This window comes from Saccopteryx leptura, chromosome 5 (assembly GCF_036850995.1).
Source record: "Saccopteryx leptura isolate mSacLep1 chromosome 5, mSacLep1_pri_phased_curated, whole genome shotgun sequence".
Taxonomy (NCBI): domain Eukaryota; kingdom Metazoa; phylum Chordata; class Mammalia; order Chiroptera; family Emballonuridae; genus Saccopteryx; species Saccopteryx leptura.
Window position 1 is genome coordinate 117,614,194 of NC_089507.1, and position 13,664 is coordinate 117,627,857.

General features: G+C 44.3%; 1 protein-coding gene across 7 annotated transcripts in view; it reads left to right on the forward strand.

The window, feature by feature from the left end:
* The first annotated feature begins 881 nt into the window (after positions 1-881).
* The window catches only part of JCAD (junctional cadherin 5 associated), a 49,947-nt gene continuing 37,164 nt past the window's right edge, over positions 882-13,664 (forward strand). For 6 of the 7 annotated variants that reach the window (XM_066387284.1, XM_066387285.1, XM_066387287.1 and 3 more), the window contains exon 1: positions 882-1,011. The gene's annotated coding sequence lies outside the window, so the exon portion shown is untranslated. The remainder of the gene's footprint in view (positions 1,012-13,664) is intronic. The other variant, XM_066387290.1, reaches the window with a different exon arrangement.

Sequence of the window (13,664 nt, forward strand, 5' to 3'; positions counted from 1 at the left end):
GTAAAGATGAAAAGGAAATATCACACATGAAGGGCTCAGACTGGATGACAGTGAAAACAACTTTAGATTTTATTGGTGTTACTGGGGTTACAGAAGTAAGCACAGCCCTGATCCATGGTGTGGTTAAATGTTCTTCTAAAAGTCCATTCTGTAGGGACTCGACTCTGCTTTGCCATTCATTTTGCCTCCATGGACTTAACTTAGCCAACAGTCTCTCCCTCTCTCCCCGACTCATCAGCAAAGTTGCACATTTCATGTCTTTTTTCTGACCTCCAATTTACAAGGACTTGCCCCTGAACAGACCTGGCAGCAGTCTAGTCTCTGCTGCCAGAGAAACTTGGAGTGGTTGGGAGACTGGCAATGCTCCTTCTGGTCTGAGCTCCCCACTGCTCTCCTCCTAGTCTTGGCTTTAGGAAAATTCTACTGCTGGCTTCCTCTGAGGTCTCTTCCAGCCTACTACTAAGAAGACTCTTAGATGTCTTTTTTTTTTTTTTTTTTTTTTTAAGGAGGAAATCCTAAGCACTAAGCTGTTGTCACCTCATGCCTTCAATGCGTGTGTGTCCTGTATACAGCTGTGTCAATATGTGTCTGTGTGAGTCAGTGTGTATACGTGTGTGAGTTTGCATGTGACTGGACAGGAGGGTTTCGAGGTTTTGTGTCTATGAGAGTGTGCATGTGTACATTCCAACAGGGTCGAAACTGCCAAACCTAAGTTTGGCAGGAAAAGACAGGAAAGCGCGGCCAGCCCACCTGTGCCTTCAGCACGACCCACCCAGGCAGGGACTCTAGGCCCTGGCTCAGTTCTGCGCCTGGGTGCAGCCCTCCCCCCGAGGAGGCTGGAGCCTGGAGGCGGGCGGGGCGGGGACGATGGGCGGGGCAGGGACGACGGGCGGGGCGGCTCGGGGCACGCTCGGCCGAGGCAGCTGCGGGAGGGCTGGCCGCGCGGGTCCCGGCCGGCCGGAGCGGCGGCGGCGGCGGCGGCGGCGCGGGGCAGCATGCGGAAGCCAGTCGGTAAGCCCCGGCGACTCTTCCCACTCCGGCCTCCTGCCGTGCATGTGACCGGCTCCCGTGGCGCTCCGCCGGCCTCGCCCCCACCTCCCGCTCTCGCCCTCAACTTCTCCTGCCGGCCGTTGCTCGGGTCCGAGCGGCAGCCGGCCTCGGGGGACGTGAGCATCCCGCCTCGAGCCCCCGGGCGGCGCTCAGCCTCGCAGCCTCGGGGTGGGGGGGCCGCCGCCGCGCCGGCAGGCGAGCCCCCGCCCTCAGCTGCCCAGCCCCGGCGCGGGTCGTGGGCTCCGGGGCGCCGCGGGCCGCCGCTGGCGTTCGGGTGCGCGTCGCCCCTCGGCGCGGGTTGGGGGCTGGGAGGACGGGGACCGCCGTTCCCCTCGCGCGGCGCCCCCGCTCCAGCCGCGTCCAGCTCGCCTTTTGCTCCCGCGCGCCGCCTTGGCGGACGCCTCCACCCGAGAGCTGACAGCGCTGCTCGGAGCCCCGAGGTCCCACGTTCCCACCGTGCCTGCTACCGCCGGACCTGCGGGACCTGCCCGCGGGACGTTGGGAGCCAGCCGCCGCCCCGCTCCCTGCTCGGGTCCCCTTCCGGCCTGGTGACCCCCTGCTCAGTCAGGACCGGGGATTAGGGTGCTAATCGCCGCTGCTCCCAGCGAGTGTCCGGGTGGCCTGGCTCCACTGGTGGTGGTCAAGCAAAAAAGAAAAGAAAAAAAGAAGGAGGGGTGAGAGAAAAGAAAGAGCGCCGCCTGAAAGTGCTATAGACCTCGTCAGTCCGCCGGTTTATGGGACCTGGGCCACCGGGCCGCCTGCCCACCCTCGGGGTCGCGCGGCGGGGCCCACTGGCACTCTCTGCTCCCCAGCCCGATCGCTGTCAGGCCAACCCAGGTGCCGGGGCTTCCCAGGTGCCCGGGCTGCGGCGGGGCTGGGCTGGGCACCCACAGCACAAAGCGCCGCTCGTGCTCCTTGTCGCTGGCCATAGCAGCCGGACGCCTCTGATGCTTCTGGGGTTTTGAGAGAGAAGCTGTGATTTCACTATTGAAGAAAAAGAATAAAAACGGGAACTTTTTGCCAACACAACCTGAACATGCACCAGTCCTGGTCATTCAAGCTCTGTAGAAGCAGAGGATTTGAGGGAATTAGATTAGACAGATCACCAGCCCGCTTCCCCACCACACACCCCTTGCTACCTACGCTCCCAGTCCCTGCGTCCCCTCCCTTACTCCCCCCCCCCATGCCACATTTCCCTCCCCATCTCGGGAGGAGGGTGAAGTAGTGTGGACCACATATCTTAGCCTTTTCATACCTGCTTCTCTGTTTTTTTTTGTCTTCTCAGTTTGCAGATATCCAAGTGATTTGAAGTGAGGGTTGGAGGGTGGGAGGGCATGCTTGCTAGGGGAGGGGAGGAAAGGGAGAAATAATATTTGGGTAGCCAGAAATTTTCTTGACAGAAATGGCAGACTCAATAGTCTCAACTCAGTGGTCACAGGCGGCGCAAGTAAAACTTCAGGAAGCGGGACCTTATGTCAGGTGGTTTTTGAATTTAAGATGACCAGATTCAGACCATCCAACAACATAAGTGTGTGTAAAGTTTAAAAAAATTGTTTTTTCCTTTTGCAAATCACACTCAGATTCTATTTCATGGAATTTGTGCTGGTTTTCATGTAAAAATTGGGGTGTGTTGGTTTTCATGTAAAACCGGGAGTTTAGTGAATTCATTCAGTTTTCCGTAATGTTCTGTGGGTTTGGATTTTCTGTTTACCTTGATACGCTGAACAAGCTTCCTGAAGTCCCTAAATGTTCCTCAGGTCAGGCAGCATGTAGCAAACTGTTTTACTCCCGGTGCAGTGGGTGAGCAAGTATCTGTTGAACAGACGCCTTAATTTGCTGGGTGGTTCTCCCATCAAACTTCACCCACTGCTGCAGAGACTGGAAAGGGCAGGACCTTGGCAGACCCAAGAGATTTAGTGGGAGTTGGGTGGGGGGAGGATGTCTGCGCCAGAAAAAACAAAGGAATTTTGTCCTTCTGCCTCCCTGGAACATAACTTAAAAAGGCTTAAGTGTCCATATGATTAGCTTGACAAGCTAATCAGAGTTACCTAATAACCCATCTGAGTGGTCACAGATTCCTGGGGCAGATGGTGTGTTGTTCAGTAGCTATGAACTGTAACTGGACAGGGGTGGTACCACGAGGGGAATCAGAAAGGACCAATTTGTTTTTTTCAGTTAGAAAAAGAAAGCAAGTATGGAAAGATCCTTGGAGTCAGATTTTTTTTTTTTTTTTTAATTTTCATTGATTTTGAGAGAGAGAGGAAAGGAGACGGAAAAGGGGAAGGGAGAAAGAGAGAGAGAGAGAGAGAAAGCACCAACTCCTCACACTTGGTTGTTTCATTTTAGTTGTGCACTCATTGGTTGCTTCTGGTGCGTACCCTGTGCAGGGATGGAACCGGCGACCTCCTCGCTGTGCCTGGATAACACTCTGTTCACTGAGCCACCTGGCCAGGGCCTGGAGTCTGCTTTTTAAAATGCAATTTAAAAATAAATCCGAGAAATACATTCAGTAAAGAGAGCCCAGGAGTCTGTAGTTTTGCCGAGTTCTTGTCCTTGCTGGGAGGGCCCTTCAGTTTGGGAGGACAGCAATACCCAGAGTGTTGCAGGAGTCCAGACGTTTCTCTCTTAATGAGCTTGGTGGGACTCCATGCCTCTTAATCTGGAGAGAGTTTAGAACAAAGAGCATAGGATTGAAACAATTGTTCCGCTGTGGTTTTTATTTTGATAAGCAAGGGCTTGTCTCTCTGATATCCTCTAGGCCAGCGGTTCTCAACCTGTGGGTCGTGACCCTGGCGGGGGTCGAACGACCAAAACACAGGGGTCGCCTAAAGCCATCGGAAAATACAGGTTGAGAACCGCTGCTCTAGGCCTATTGCTGAACCCATTCCTGAGGTTTGCTTTTTTTTTTTTTCTCCAACAAATGTTGCTTTTTACCTTTTGAATGGGAAGGGTTATATCATTAAAGCCTTGCTATTGTGCTTCACAAGGGCCAGCTAACAAAAGGAATGCTGAGGGACATTCACTTGCCAGGCAGGCTGGCAGCCCAGTGAAAGCTAGATCAATCTCCAATGCTTTAAACAACAAATGTCATTTAAAAAATACAGGTGCTGCCTGATATTAAAACCTGAATTATCTTAGTTTGAATTTGTGGTTTCATATATAGGATTTGGATTATTACCTTTAATTCCTTTAAATATATTTTCAAAAGACAATATAGTTGTGAACAGCCTGGCTACTGTGGCCAAGAAGCTCAGGCCGCTCAATATCTTTGTAGTTTGTGGCTTGTTGAGTCTCTCTTGATAGCTCACCCTATTAAGCTTGTTTATTCTCTATGTAAAGGAAAGAATTTAGATATCATTATGAAGAGACAGCAAGATATATTTCAAAGAGGGGAAGAAAAAGAGAGAGGGAACAACTGTATGTATAGGAAGAGCAGTTGGAGTAGGAGAAACCAGTTACTGCTGGTGAGTGAGCTCTTGGCTGGGGTTATTGGGTTGTTGGGAACTTTTACTTTTGTTTAAATACTAAATTGTGTAGTGTTTACTTCTGGAATAACTTTATATTACTTTGTAATTAGAAGATAAACAAAAATGTAAGAGTTATATGTAGTCATTTAAAATTCAATGTTTTTGGCCCTGACCAGTTGGCTCAGTGGTAGAGCATTGACCCGTTGTGTGGATATTCCGGGTTCGATTCCTGGTCAGGACACACAGGAGAAGTGCTCATCTGGTTCTCCACCCCTCTCCTTCTCCTTCCTCTCTGTCTCTCTTTTCCCCTTTGGCAGCCAAGGCTTCACTGGAGCAGAATTGGCCTGGGCGCTGAGGATGGCTCCATGGCTTTTGCCTCAGGTGCTAGAATGGCTCCGGTTGCATTGGAGCAACGCCCCAGGTGGGCAGAGCATCGCCCCCTAGTGGGCATGCTGGGCAGATACTGGTTAGACACATGTGGGAGTCTGTCTCTCTGCCTCCCTGCTTCTCACTTCAGAAAAATACACACACAAAAAAATTCAATGTTTTTATAAAACCTTGGCTCTTTTATCCTAAAAGTATTTGAAAACAAAACTAGTGTATTATAAATTTAATAGACTGTTTTAGGAATCTTTATATGTGGATTTTGACATGCTTGATGATAATAAAATTAAATCTAACCTATTATAAATTTCACAGTTATTCTTCTAAGTAGCCAAAAATTTTAGAAGATTTAAAAAAGTCATATTTAGGGCCTGGCTGGGTAGCTCAGTCGGTTAGAGTATCATCTGACATGCTGAAGTTGCAGGTTAGATCCCCAGTCAGGGTGCATACAGGAATCAACCAATGAATGCATAAATAAGTGGAACAACAAATTGAAGTTTCTCTTCTCTCTCTCTCTCCCCCTTTTTCTTCCTTTCTCTCTAAACAAAAATAAAGAAATCTTATCTAATTTCAGTTCTTTTCTTAATGACTGCTAATCTTTCAGAAGTAGTAGTGAGGTACTCAGGGTCTCAAGAGATTATGGTGAGGATTCCCAAAGCATCATTGTGTGATAGGATCCAAAGAGGAAAGAGAAGACGGGAGTGTGTGTGTGTTTACACAAGTTGGGGAAAAGACAAAAAAAAAGTTAGAGATAATATTTGTGGAAAAAAGTGAAGTGAATAATATTTTCTTCTTGTTCTGTCTCTTTTTGGATCACAGCCTTAACACTGACCCAACCCAGAAAGATTGGGTTCCAGGACCCTTTTTGATCTTTGACCCAAGTTTTTAAAGTTTCTTTTCCTTTTTTCCCACTTTACAGAAACAACTCAGTGATGGTTGTCTTACTAAAATTATTATTTCACAGATTAAATATGCTTTTTGTGTTTTAGGAGATTTTTAACAACTTGAGGGCCGTGGCAGAGCGGGCCATTGCACAGTGTGGTTTGGTAACGGCACTGTGTGAGAACTTGCTGTCCCAGAACTTAAACTGGAACTGTTGAGTTCTTTATTTATTAAGGCTGAAAAAGGAAATGACAATCCTATTGCTCATAGTAAAATATGTCGTTCTACCATTAAAAAAAAAAGCTTATTGAAAGTGTTAAAAATCTATGTATTAGTTAAGCAACATGCTCCATTCTGGTTTGTTTCATGTCTTGACTATTTACCTTTTCTTTAAAGAAAGTACTTTGTTATGTAGTAATCATAACATTAGACCAAAAAGTTGTCAGTTGAAGAAATATTTACAGTGAACTGCCAATATTTGAGGGACTAGTTACATCTTAAGTATGGAATGTCAGTGAATCCAGCTAACCTTTAGGTTCTCTGGAGTAGTAACAATATCTAATCAGAATCCTTAGAGTGCTATTTGTAATCTTGTATTAGATTTTATCAGCAAAACATAATTTTAGGCTTACTGGAAACAGGTTAAGAATCTGTAGGCAGATTAGGGGAAGGGCATACGAAGGGACAAATATAAGGTGATGGTAAATTATTTGGCATTGTGTGATGGATATACAACATAATTGACTAATCAAATGATGGAATGATGTTTGCCTGAAATCTATGTACACTTGTTGATCAATGTCACCCTTAAAGTTAACTTTATAAATAAATAACAAAACAAAAAAAAATGAATCTGTAGGCAGATAAGGACACATGCAGCATATATGTACTAGATCAGTGGTCCCCAACCCCCAGGCTGTGGACCAGTACTGGTTTGTGGGCCATTTGGTACCGGTCCTCAGAGAAAAAATAAATAACTTACATTATTTCCGTTTTATTTAGATTTAAGTCTGAATGATGTTTTATTTTTTAAAAAGCCAGATTCCCTCTGTTACATCCTTCTAAGACTCACTCTTGATGCTTGTCTCGGTCATGTGATACATTTATCCATCCCACCCTTAAAGGCTGGTCTGTGAAAATATTTTCTGACATTAAACCCAAAAAAGGTTGGGGACCAGTGTACTAGATTCTTAGAACCTTATGTGAATTTCTCGTTTTATTCTTGTTGGAGTCTTCCAAGTACATAATCTGTTTTCAAAGCTACATTTTCCTGATCCTACCTAAGCAAGTCCTTGTTTTAAATTTTTTTCCTGCTTTGATGAAATAATAAGTTAAAGTATACTGTTCACAAAAATTCAGGGCTATTTCAAAATTAATATGAAGTGATAAAATATCCCCCAATTTTTTTTGAGCAGTATATATGAAAGTGCCAACATATGACCATTTTTTTTACCTGCAAAATGGTGCTTTGTAAGGTTCATTTTATGACAGAACCTCATAAAATATATTTCATGACAGAGTCTCATAAAATACAGTAAAATATAGACAAGGACATTAAGAAGAAATTCAGGATTCAATACTGTAGGTATTTTCCCTTTTAGTGTTTATCTCTCCTTGTGCATGTGTATGTAAATGAAATGTGTATTATACCGAGTCAGGTTTTGTATCCTGCTCTTATTATTTAACTTGGTACCATGAGCTTTTTCCTGTGCCATTATATATCTGAAAATATAATTTTGTATGTGTGTTTATATATCTTTTTTTTTTTTTAATTCAGTGAGAGTCAGGGAGGCAGAGACAGACTCCGCATGCGCACTGACCGGGTTCCACCCAGCAAGCCCAATAGGGGGTGATGCTCTGCCCATCTGGGGCATTACTCTGTTGTTCAGCAACCAAGTTCTTCTTATTGCTTGAGGCAGAGGCCATGGAGACATCCTCAGCACCCAGGGCCAACTTGCTCCAATTGAGCTGTGGCAACAGGATGGGAAGAGAGAAAGAGAGAAAGAGAGAGAGAGAGAGAAGTGAGAGGGGAGGGGTGGAGAAGCAGATGGGCGCTTCTCCTGTGTGCCCTGGCCAGGAATTGAACCGGGACTTCCACATACCTGGCTGATGCTCTACCACTGAGCCAACTGACCAGGGCGTATATACATATTATAGTCTATCATGTGGATGCACCAGAATTTTTAACCATCCCAACTAAAAGTAGACATTTAGTCTAATTTTTTTTTTTTTTTTTTACAGTGACAGAGTCAGAGAGAGGGACAGACAGACAGGAACACAGAGAGATGAGAAGCATCAATCATTAGTTTTTCATTCTGGCACTTTAGTTGTTCATTGATTGCTTTCTCATATGTGCCTTGACCGTGGGGCTACAGCAGACCAAGTAATCCCTTGCTGAAGCCAGTGACCTTGGGTCCAAGCTGGTGAGCTTTGCTCAAACCAAAGGAGCCTGCGTTCAAGCTGGTGACCTCAGGGTCTTGAACCTGGGTCCTCTGCGTCCCAGTTTGATGCTCTATTCACTGGGCCACTGCCTGGTCAGGCATTCTAATTTTTTATTATCATAATTAACCCTTGGCTAAATATCCTTATAAAGCTTTGTATATAGCTCTGATTATTTCATTAGGATGGAAAGTAGTAGGATTTGTCCATCGGGTTTAAGATTTTTAAAGATTTTATAACATATTAATCATTTTTAAAAAAGGAAATTTTCATTTACACACAGACATATACATTCATACACCTGCAGATAGGAGAACCTGAATAGGTTTACTGTGCCTTCGGCAACAACAAATAGTGCTTTTTAGACAATAATAGTTTGATAAGTGAATAAATGGTATTTTGGTTGGATTTGTATATCTTTGATTGTTTGTGAGGATGAATATTTGTTTTGTATTTTTAGTGGGATATTTATCTCTTTATTAATTTTCAGTTTAGGATATAGGCAAATTTCTAAAAATAAGACAAATTCTGGTTGAATTAATCAGTTTATTTGTATTTTGTTTTATTTCAGAATCTTGGTGAGTCTTATAACTATAGATATGAGAATAAAAATATTTTAATTTTTATAAATAGAAAGAGATTAGGAAATGATTCCATTTGTGAGCTTCTACCTCTAATGATAAGAAAGCCCAGAATTGAAGTCACATCCCAACTAGGCTATGGCTTCCACAAGGGAGGTGTTGGTGAGTCACAGTGTCTTTGTGTTCCCCAGCACAGAGCCCAGGGCCTGGTACGCCGAGTGCGGACGAACAGGCGTCTTGACCAGTTTACGTTGGAATGAAGTGTGTCACGCCTGCATTCTGGAACTTCTGGAGAGGGGAACAACTAGATGGAGTACTCCTTGCCCCTCCCCTGCCCCCCAGTATCCATCTCCTCCTCTTCTCAGTGTGTGACCACTTAGCTCTGCTCTCTCGGTTGGCCACTAATGAGGCCAAGGTCAGAGGTTCTATCTTCATGTGGCCTAGTTAGCTTTGTTCTGTGTCATGGCCATGAGCAGTATATTTTTCACCGCAGGCAGCTGGCAGAAATGCATGCTGCTCGGCACAAGAGGGGAACAGGCTAGAGGGGGCAGACTCCTAGAGCAAGAGGGATCCCCAAAGAACCTCTAGTCTAATCTTTTTATTTACTTCTTCAAGGGAGACTGAAGCACAAATGAGCTCTCCCTTTTCTCCGTGCAGTGTCTCAGGGTCAGTTCAGTACAACAGACGTGTCTGAGCAACATGGAGAGACAGAAATATGTCCCTACCGTGAGGGGGTGGACAACTGGACTCCCTGCTTAAAGCTGATGAATTGTTAACAGCGCCTTCCTAAGTTTATCATCCTTTCCATGTGACTATAAATGATATGGCTAATAGCTTAAGAACTTAGAAATCTGGTGCAGTAAGATTACTTGAAGTGGCCTCACTTAGGTCTTTGAAAGGGACAGATAATGTGAGGAAAATCCACTTGAAAATGATTTTGGGAAAAGAAAATTTTATGGGAATTGGTTGGTTAAATCAAAGTCATGTATACTTGCCATCTTCTCCAACCAATAATTATTTCTGACTATGTATTTCTGTTAATGAAAAAAACCATTATCTTAATCAACATTATTTTAGTCAACTTCAGTGTACTTCTTCCCTTGAAAATTACTCTTCTTATTTTTTTATTTTTTTTCTTATCCTTTCCACTACTTCCCCTGCATGTTACATAGAAGGGACTGATATAACTCCTTGTCCGCACGTCTGTGCTTGGCCTGGCTACTTTAGCCCACTTTCCTGCGAGGCTGTTTACGGAGCAGCCTCACCCTTGCTTGTCCAAACCCTTTATGGTTTTCCATTGTCTGCTAAAATAAAGTCCAAATTCTATTAATGATGCAGATAAGAGTGGCTATTTTCATATAATTTTTTCCCCTGAAAGTTACTCCTCTTTCATTTAGTATAGATGTAGTTTATCTGCTCTTTGGTTTTACACAACGGGTTTTATGATGGCTCCATGTTACTGACAAGGACCCTGAAACCTCATATGATGGAAGAGGTCAGCTGAATGTCCCGCAGGAATTGCATAGCATACTTATGAATGAATCATACTACTATGTGTTCAAAAATTAATATTAGTATTGTCATCAAGACATTTCAGTCAAGCGAGGTATCAACCCTGTGCATGTGTACTTGTGTTCATGTGTGTGTCTGGTGTGTATAAGGAAAGAAACATCTAGAAGAGCCCTCCTAATCCCACCGAATAAAGGAAAATTTACTTTTTCTTTTTTATTATTATTTATTTGAGAGGAGGAGAGATAGACATCCGCATGTGTCCTGACCAGGTTCTACCCAGCAACTCCTGTCTGGGGCTGAGTCTCAAAGAAACTGAGCTATCCTTAGTGTCTGGGACTGACACTTGATCCAGTTTAGCCACTGCCTACGAGTAGGAAAGAGAGAGAGAAGAGGGAGAGGAAGGGAAAGAGAAGCAGATGGTTGCTTTTCTTGTGTGCCCTGATCAGGAGTCGAACCTGAAACATCCATATGCCAGGCTGATGCTCTATCCACTGAGCTAACTGTCCAGAGCCTATTTTTTTCTTTTTAGATGTACAATTTTTCATTTTAATGTCATCATGTCTCTTATCTTTTCTTGTTTATGCATTATTTGGTAAATTGTGAAACTTTTGTTGTTATCTAGACAAGTGATCCTATAATAGCACGGGTTTTGAAGCTAGCTGACCTTGGTTTGACCTTGTGTCTGCAATCATAAGTTGTGTAAGCTAGGACTCAGTCAACCTCAGTTCTCTTGTCTGTGTAATGGAGAGATTCATATGTCTATCAGGAAGTGTGCTGGAGTATAAAAGGAAGTCAAGTGTGCCAAGCAGTTAGCACAGTGTTTGGCACATTGCCCAGGCTCAGTGGATGGTTGATGTTATTATCTTTCATGTGTGCTGCTATGTTGAGCTTACAAAGCAGTCTCTTCCTTTTGCTTTGTATGTAGAGAGTTTATTGGGGCAGGAGAGAATAAATTAACCATGCACTAGAAGATATTCTTGATGACTTTGTTATGCACCTACTGGAGAATATTTTGAGCATTTTACCACCTATCACAAGCATCCTCAGAGGGGCAAAGTCATAGAATATAAACCTATGGATGTCACGAATCAATCAGAAAAATCTGCTGTGGGCAAACTTGCCTGTTCAGCACTGTTATTCCTCCACTTCGTCCCCTTCGAACCAACTAAATTAGAGACTGCATGAGCTAAGTAAGCAGTTCTTTCTGGGTGTCATCTCATGAATTTAACTTCATTTAAACCAGTCTCATAGAGGGGATTGTGATTGAGAATGGTGGATTGAGCCCTGTCTAACCACCTGGCTCAGTGTTACTTGCTTTTTTGTTTGTTTATTTCACTGTTTCTTCAATTATAAGTTTCCAAGATTGTAAGTAGCATTTTAATAACAGAGATAGGAAAATAAAATATATATTTTGCTTATCCTCTTGTGTGTGTGTTGTACACTCAGAACAAAATCTTTCCATAAAAAGAATTTTTATAAGTCCAGTTTTTTTCTTTCTATATATAGTTGGCCCTTCAAACCAGAGGGGGATGAGGGGTGCTTACCCCTCAAGAAGTTAAAAATCCAAGTATAACTTTTGACTCCCCAAAGACTTTACTGATAGCCTACTAAGTCATAGTTGGAATGTTATATGTATTATATACTGTATTCTTACAATAAAGTAATCTAGAGAATGGAAAATATTATTAAGAAAGTTATAGAAAAAATACATTTGTGGTATTTATTGAAAAAAAAAAACACCTCACGTATAAGTGGACCTGCACAGTTCAAACCTGTGTTCTTCAGGGGTCAACCATATGGTCCTACTGAGTTTGTTATTGATTAAATACACCCCTTTTGCTCAACCCATAGGAGAAAACTGAAGGCTTGGAGTCACGTCACTTGATAGAGGCCTCCCCATGAAGTGAGAGTTAGGATGCAAACCTAGGTCATCTGACATCAAAGCACGTGTCTGCTCTTGCTGTGCTCTGCCACCTTCTCTGTGCTTGAGAGGGATAGTGATTTCCAACCTGTGCGCCGCAGGATTTTTCAGACATGCAGTACCTGACTCTTTAGTCAGGGACACTGATCTTTCCTCAAATAAAAAACTGACAACAGCCAACAGAACAACCCCTGTCCTGTGTGAATGAATCAACATTATACCTATTTTTTTTGTCAGATCAGCAAAAAATAGAATACTTTTTTTGGTGTGGCGCAGCCTTTCAGTAATAGTGTGTGTGTGCCAGGAGATGACCCAGGTTGAACATCGCTGTTGTGGGAGAAAATGTGCGGTCGTCGTTACACGGGGATGAGCAGAAACAGTTGAGCGCGTGCCACGCAGAGGGCAAGACCCATTGCACCATTTTTCTTCTGACACTAGAGCTTTTTGACTGCTTTGTCAGTGGTGCCATTGAAACGATGGACCTATCAGTACTTTAGGAATCTAGGGGCCCAGAGAGCAGCAGGAAAATATGAAAAGAACAAAAGCTAAATCAAAAGAAACAAAGAGCTGTGTCTTGGCTTTCTCAGACCAAAGAGGGGAGTGCAGAGGTGGCAGCACTGCACACTGGCTGGCTTCCGGGACCTACGTGGCCCTTGCTCCCGTGGCGCTGGCCTCTCTGTGAACCAGTGACGACATGTCCCAGGCCTCTGGTGGCAAGCCCCTGTCGGTCATGGGTAGAGCTGGAAGGAAGCAGAAGACAGTACTTTCCCTTAAGGACATTCCTTTCTTTTTCATTTTCTGCCCTTAGGAATAGGAACATGGCTTCACTTGGTAGCTGTGCTGCTTCTTGGAAAGAACATTTCTGTTAGGACACACAGCTGTATTTGCTGTCAAGAACAGAGCAATGAACTTATCAGATAAAAGAATTTCTCAGAGATCGACAGTGTATTTGAACTTGCTAGCATTTCAGAGGTCATCGAGTCCAGTACCTGGACAAGCTTTTAGTCCAGCAGCTCCCTGGATGCTTTGCCCCTCCTCAACTCCTCCATGTCCCCTCCTGGTGGCCACTGTGATTGACGTGTTAGTGAGGCAGCCCATTCCCTCTTACGTGGGTGAGGGCACCGGAGACAGTAAGCTCACTAGGACGGGGTTAGAGCGACGGGTGACTGATTGCTCAGCCATTTGTGCTGGGGGAGGCAGTATTGAGCACAGGTGTGGAGATGAGGGCGAGCCAGGCTCTGAGCTGGGGTTGAGGAGGTGAAGAGTGTGCAGCAAAGGACTGCATGGTGTCAGGGGACATTTGATTGGGCTGTGGGACCTGATGCTGGCATACTTTGTACGCCTGACCCCCACAAGCTCTAGCCTCTGTGATATGAAAAAGTTAGGACTTTCTAGTAGTCAGTATGATTTTGACCTCAGACCTATATA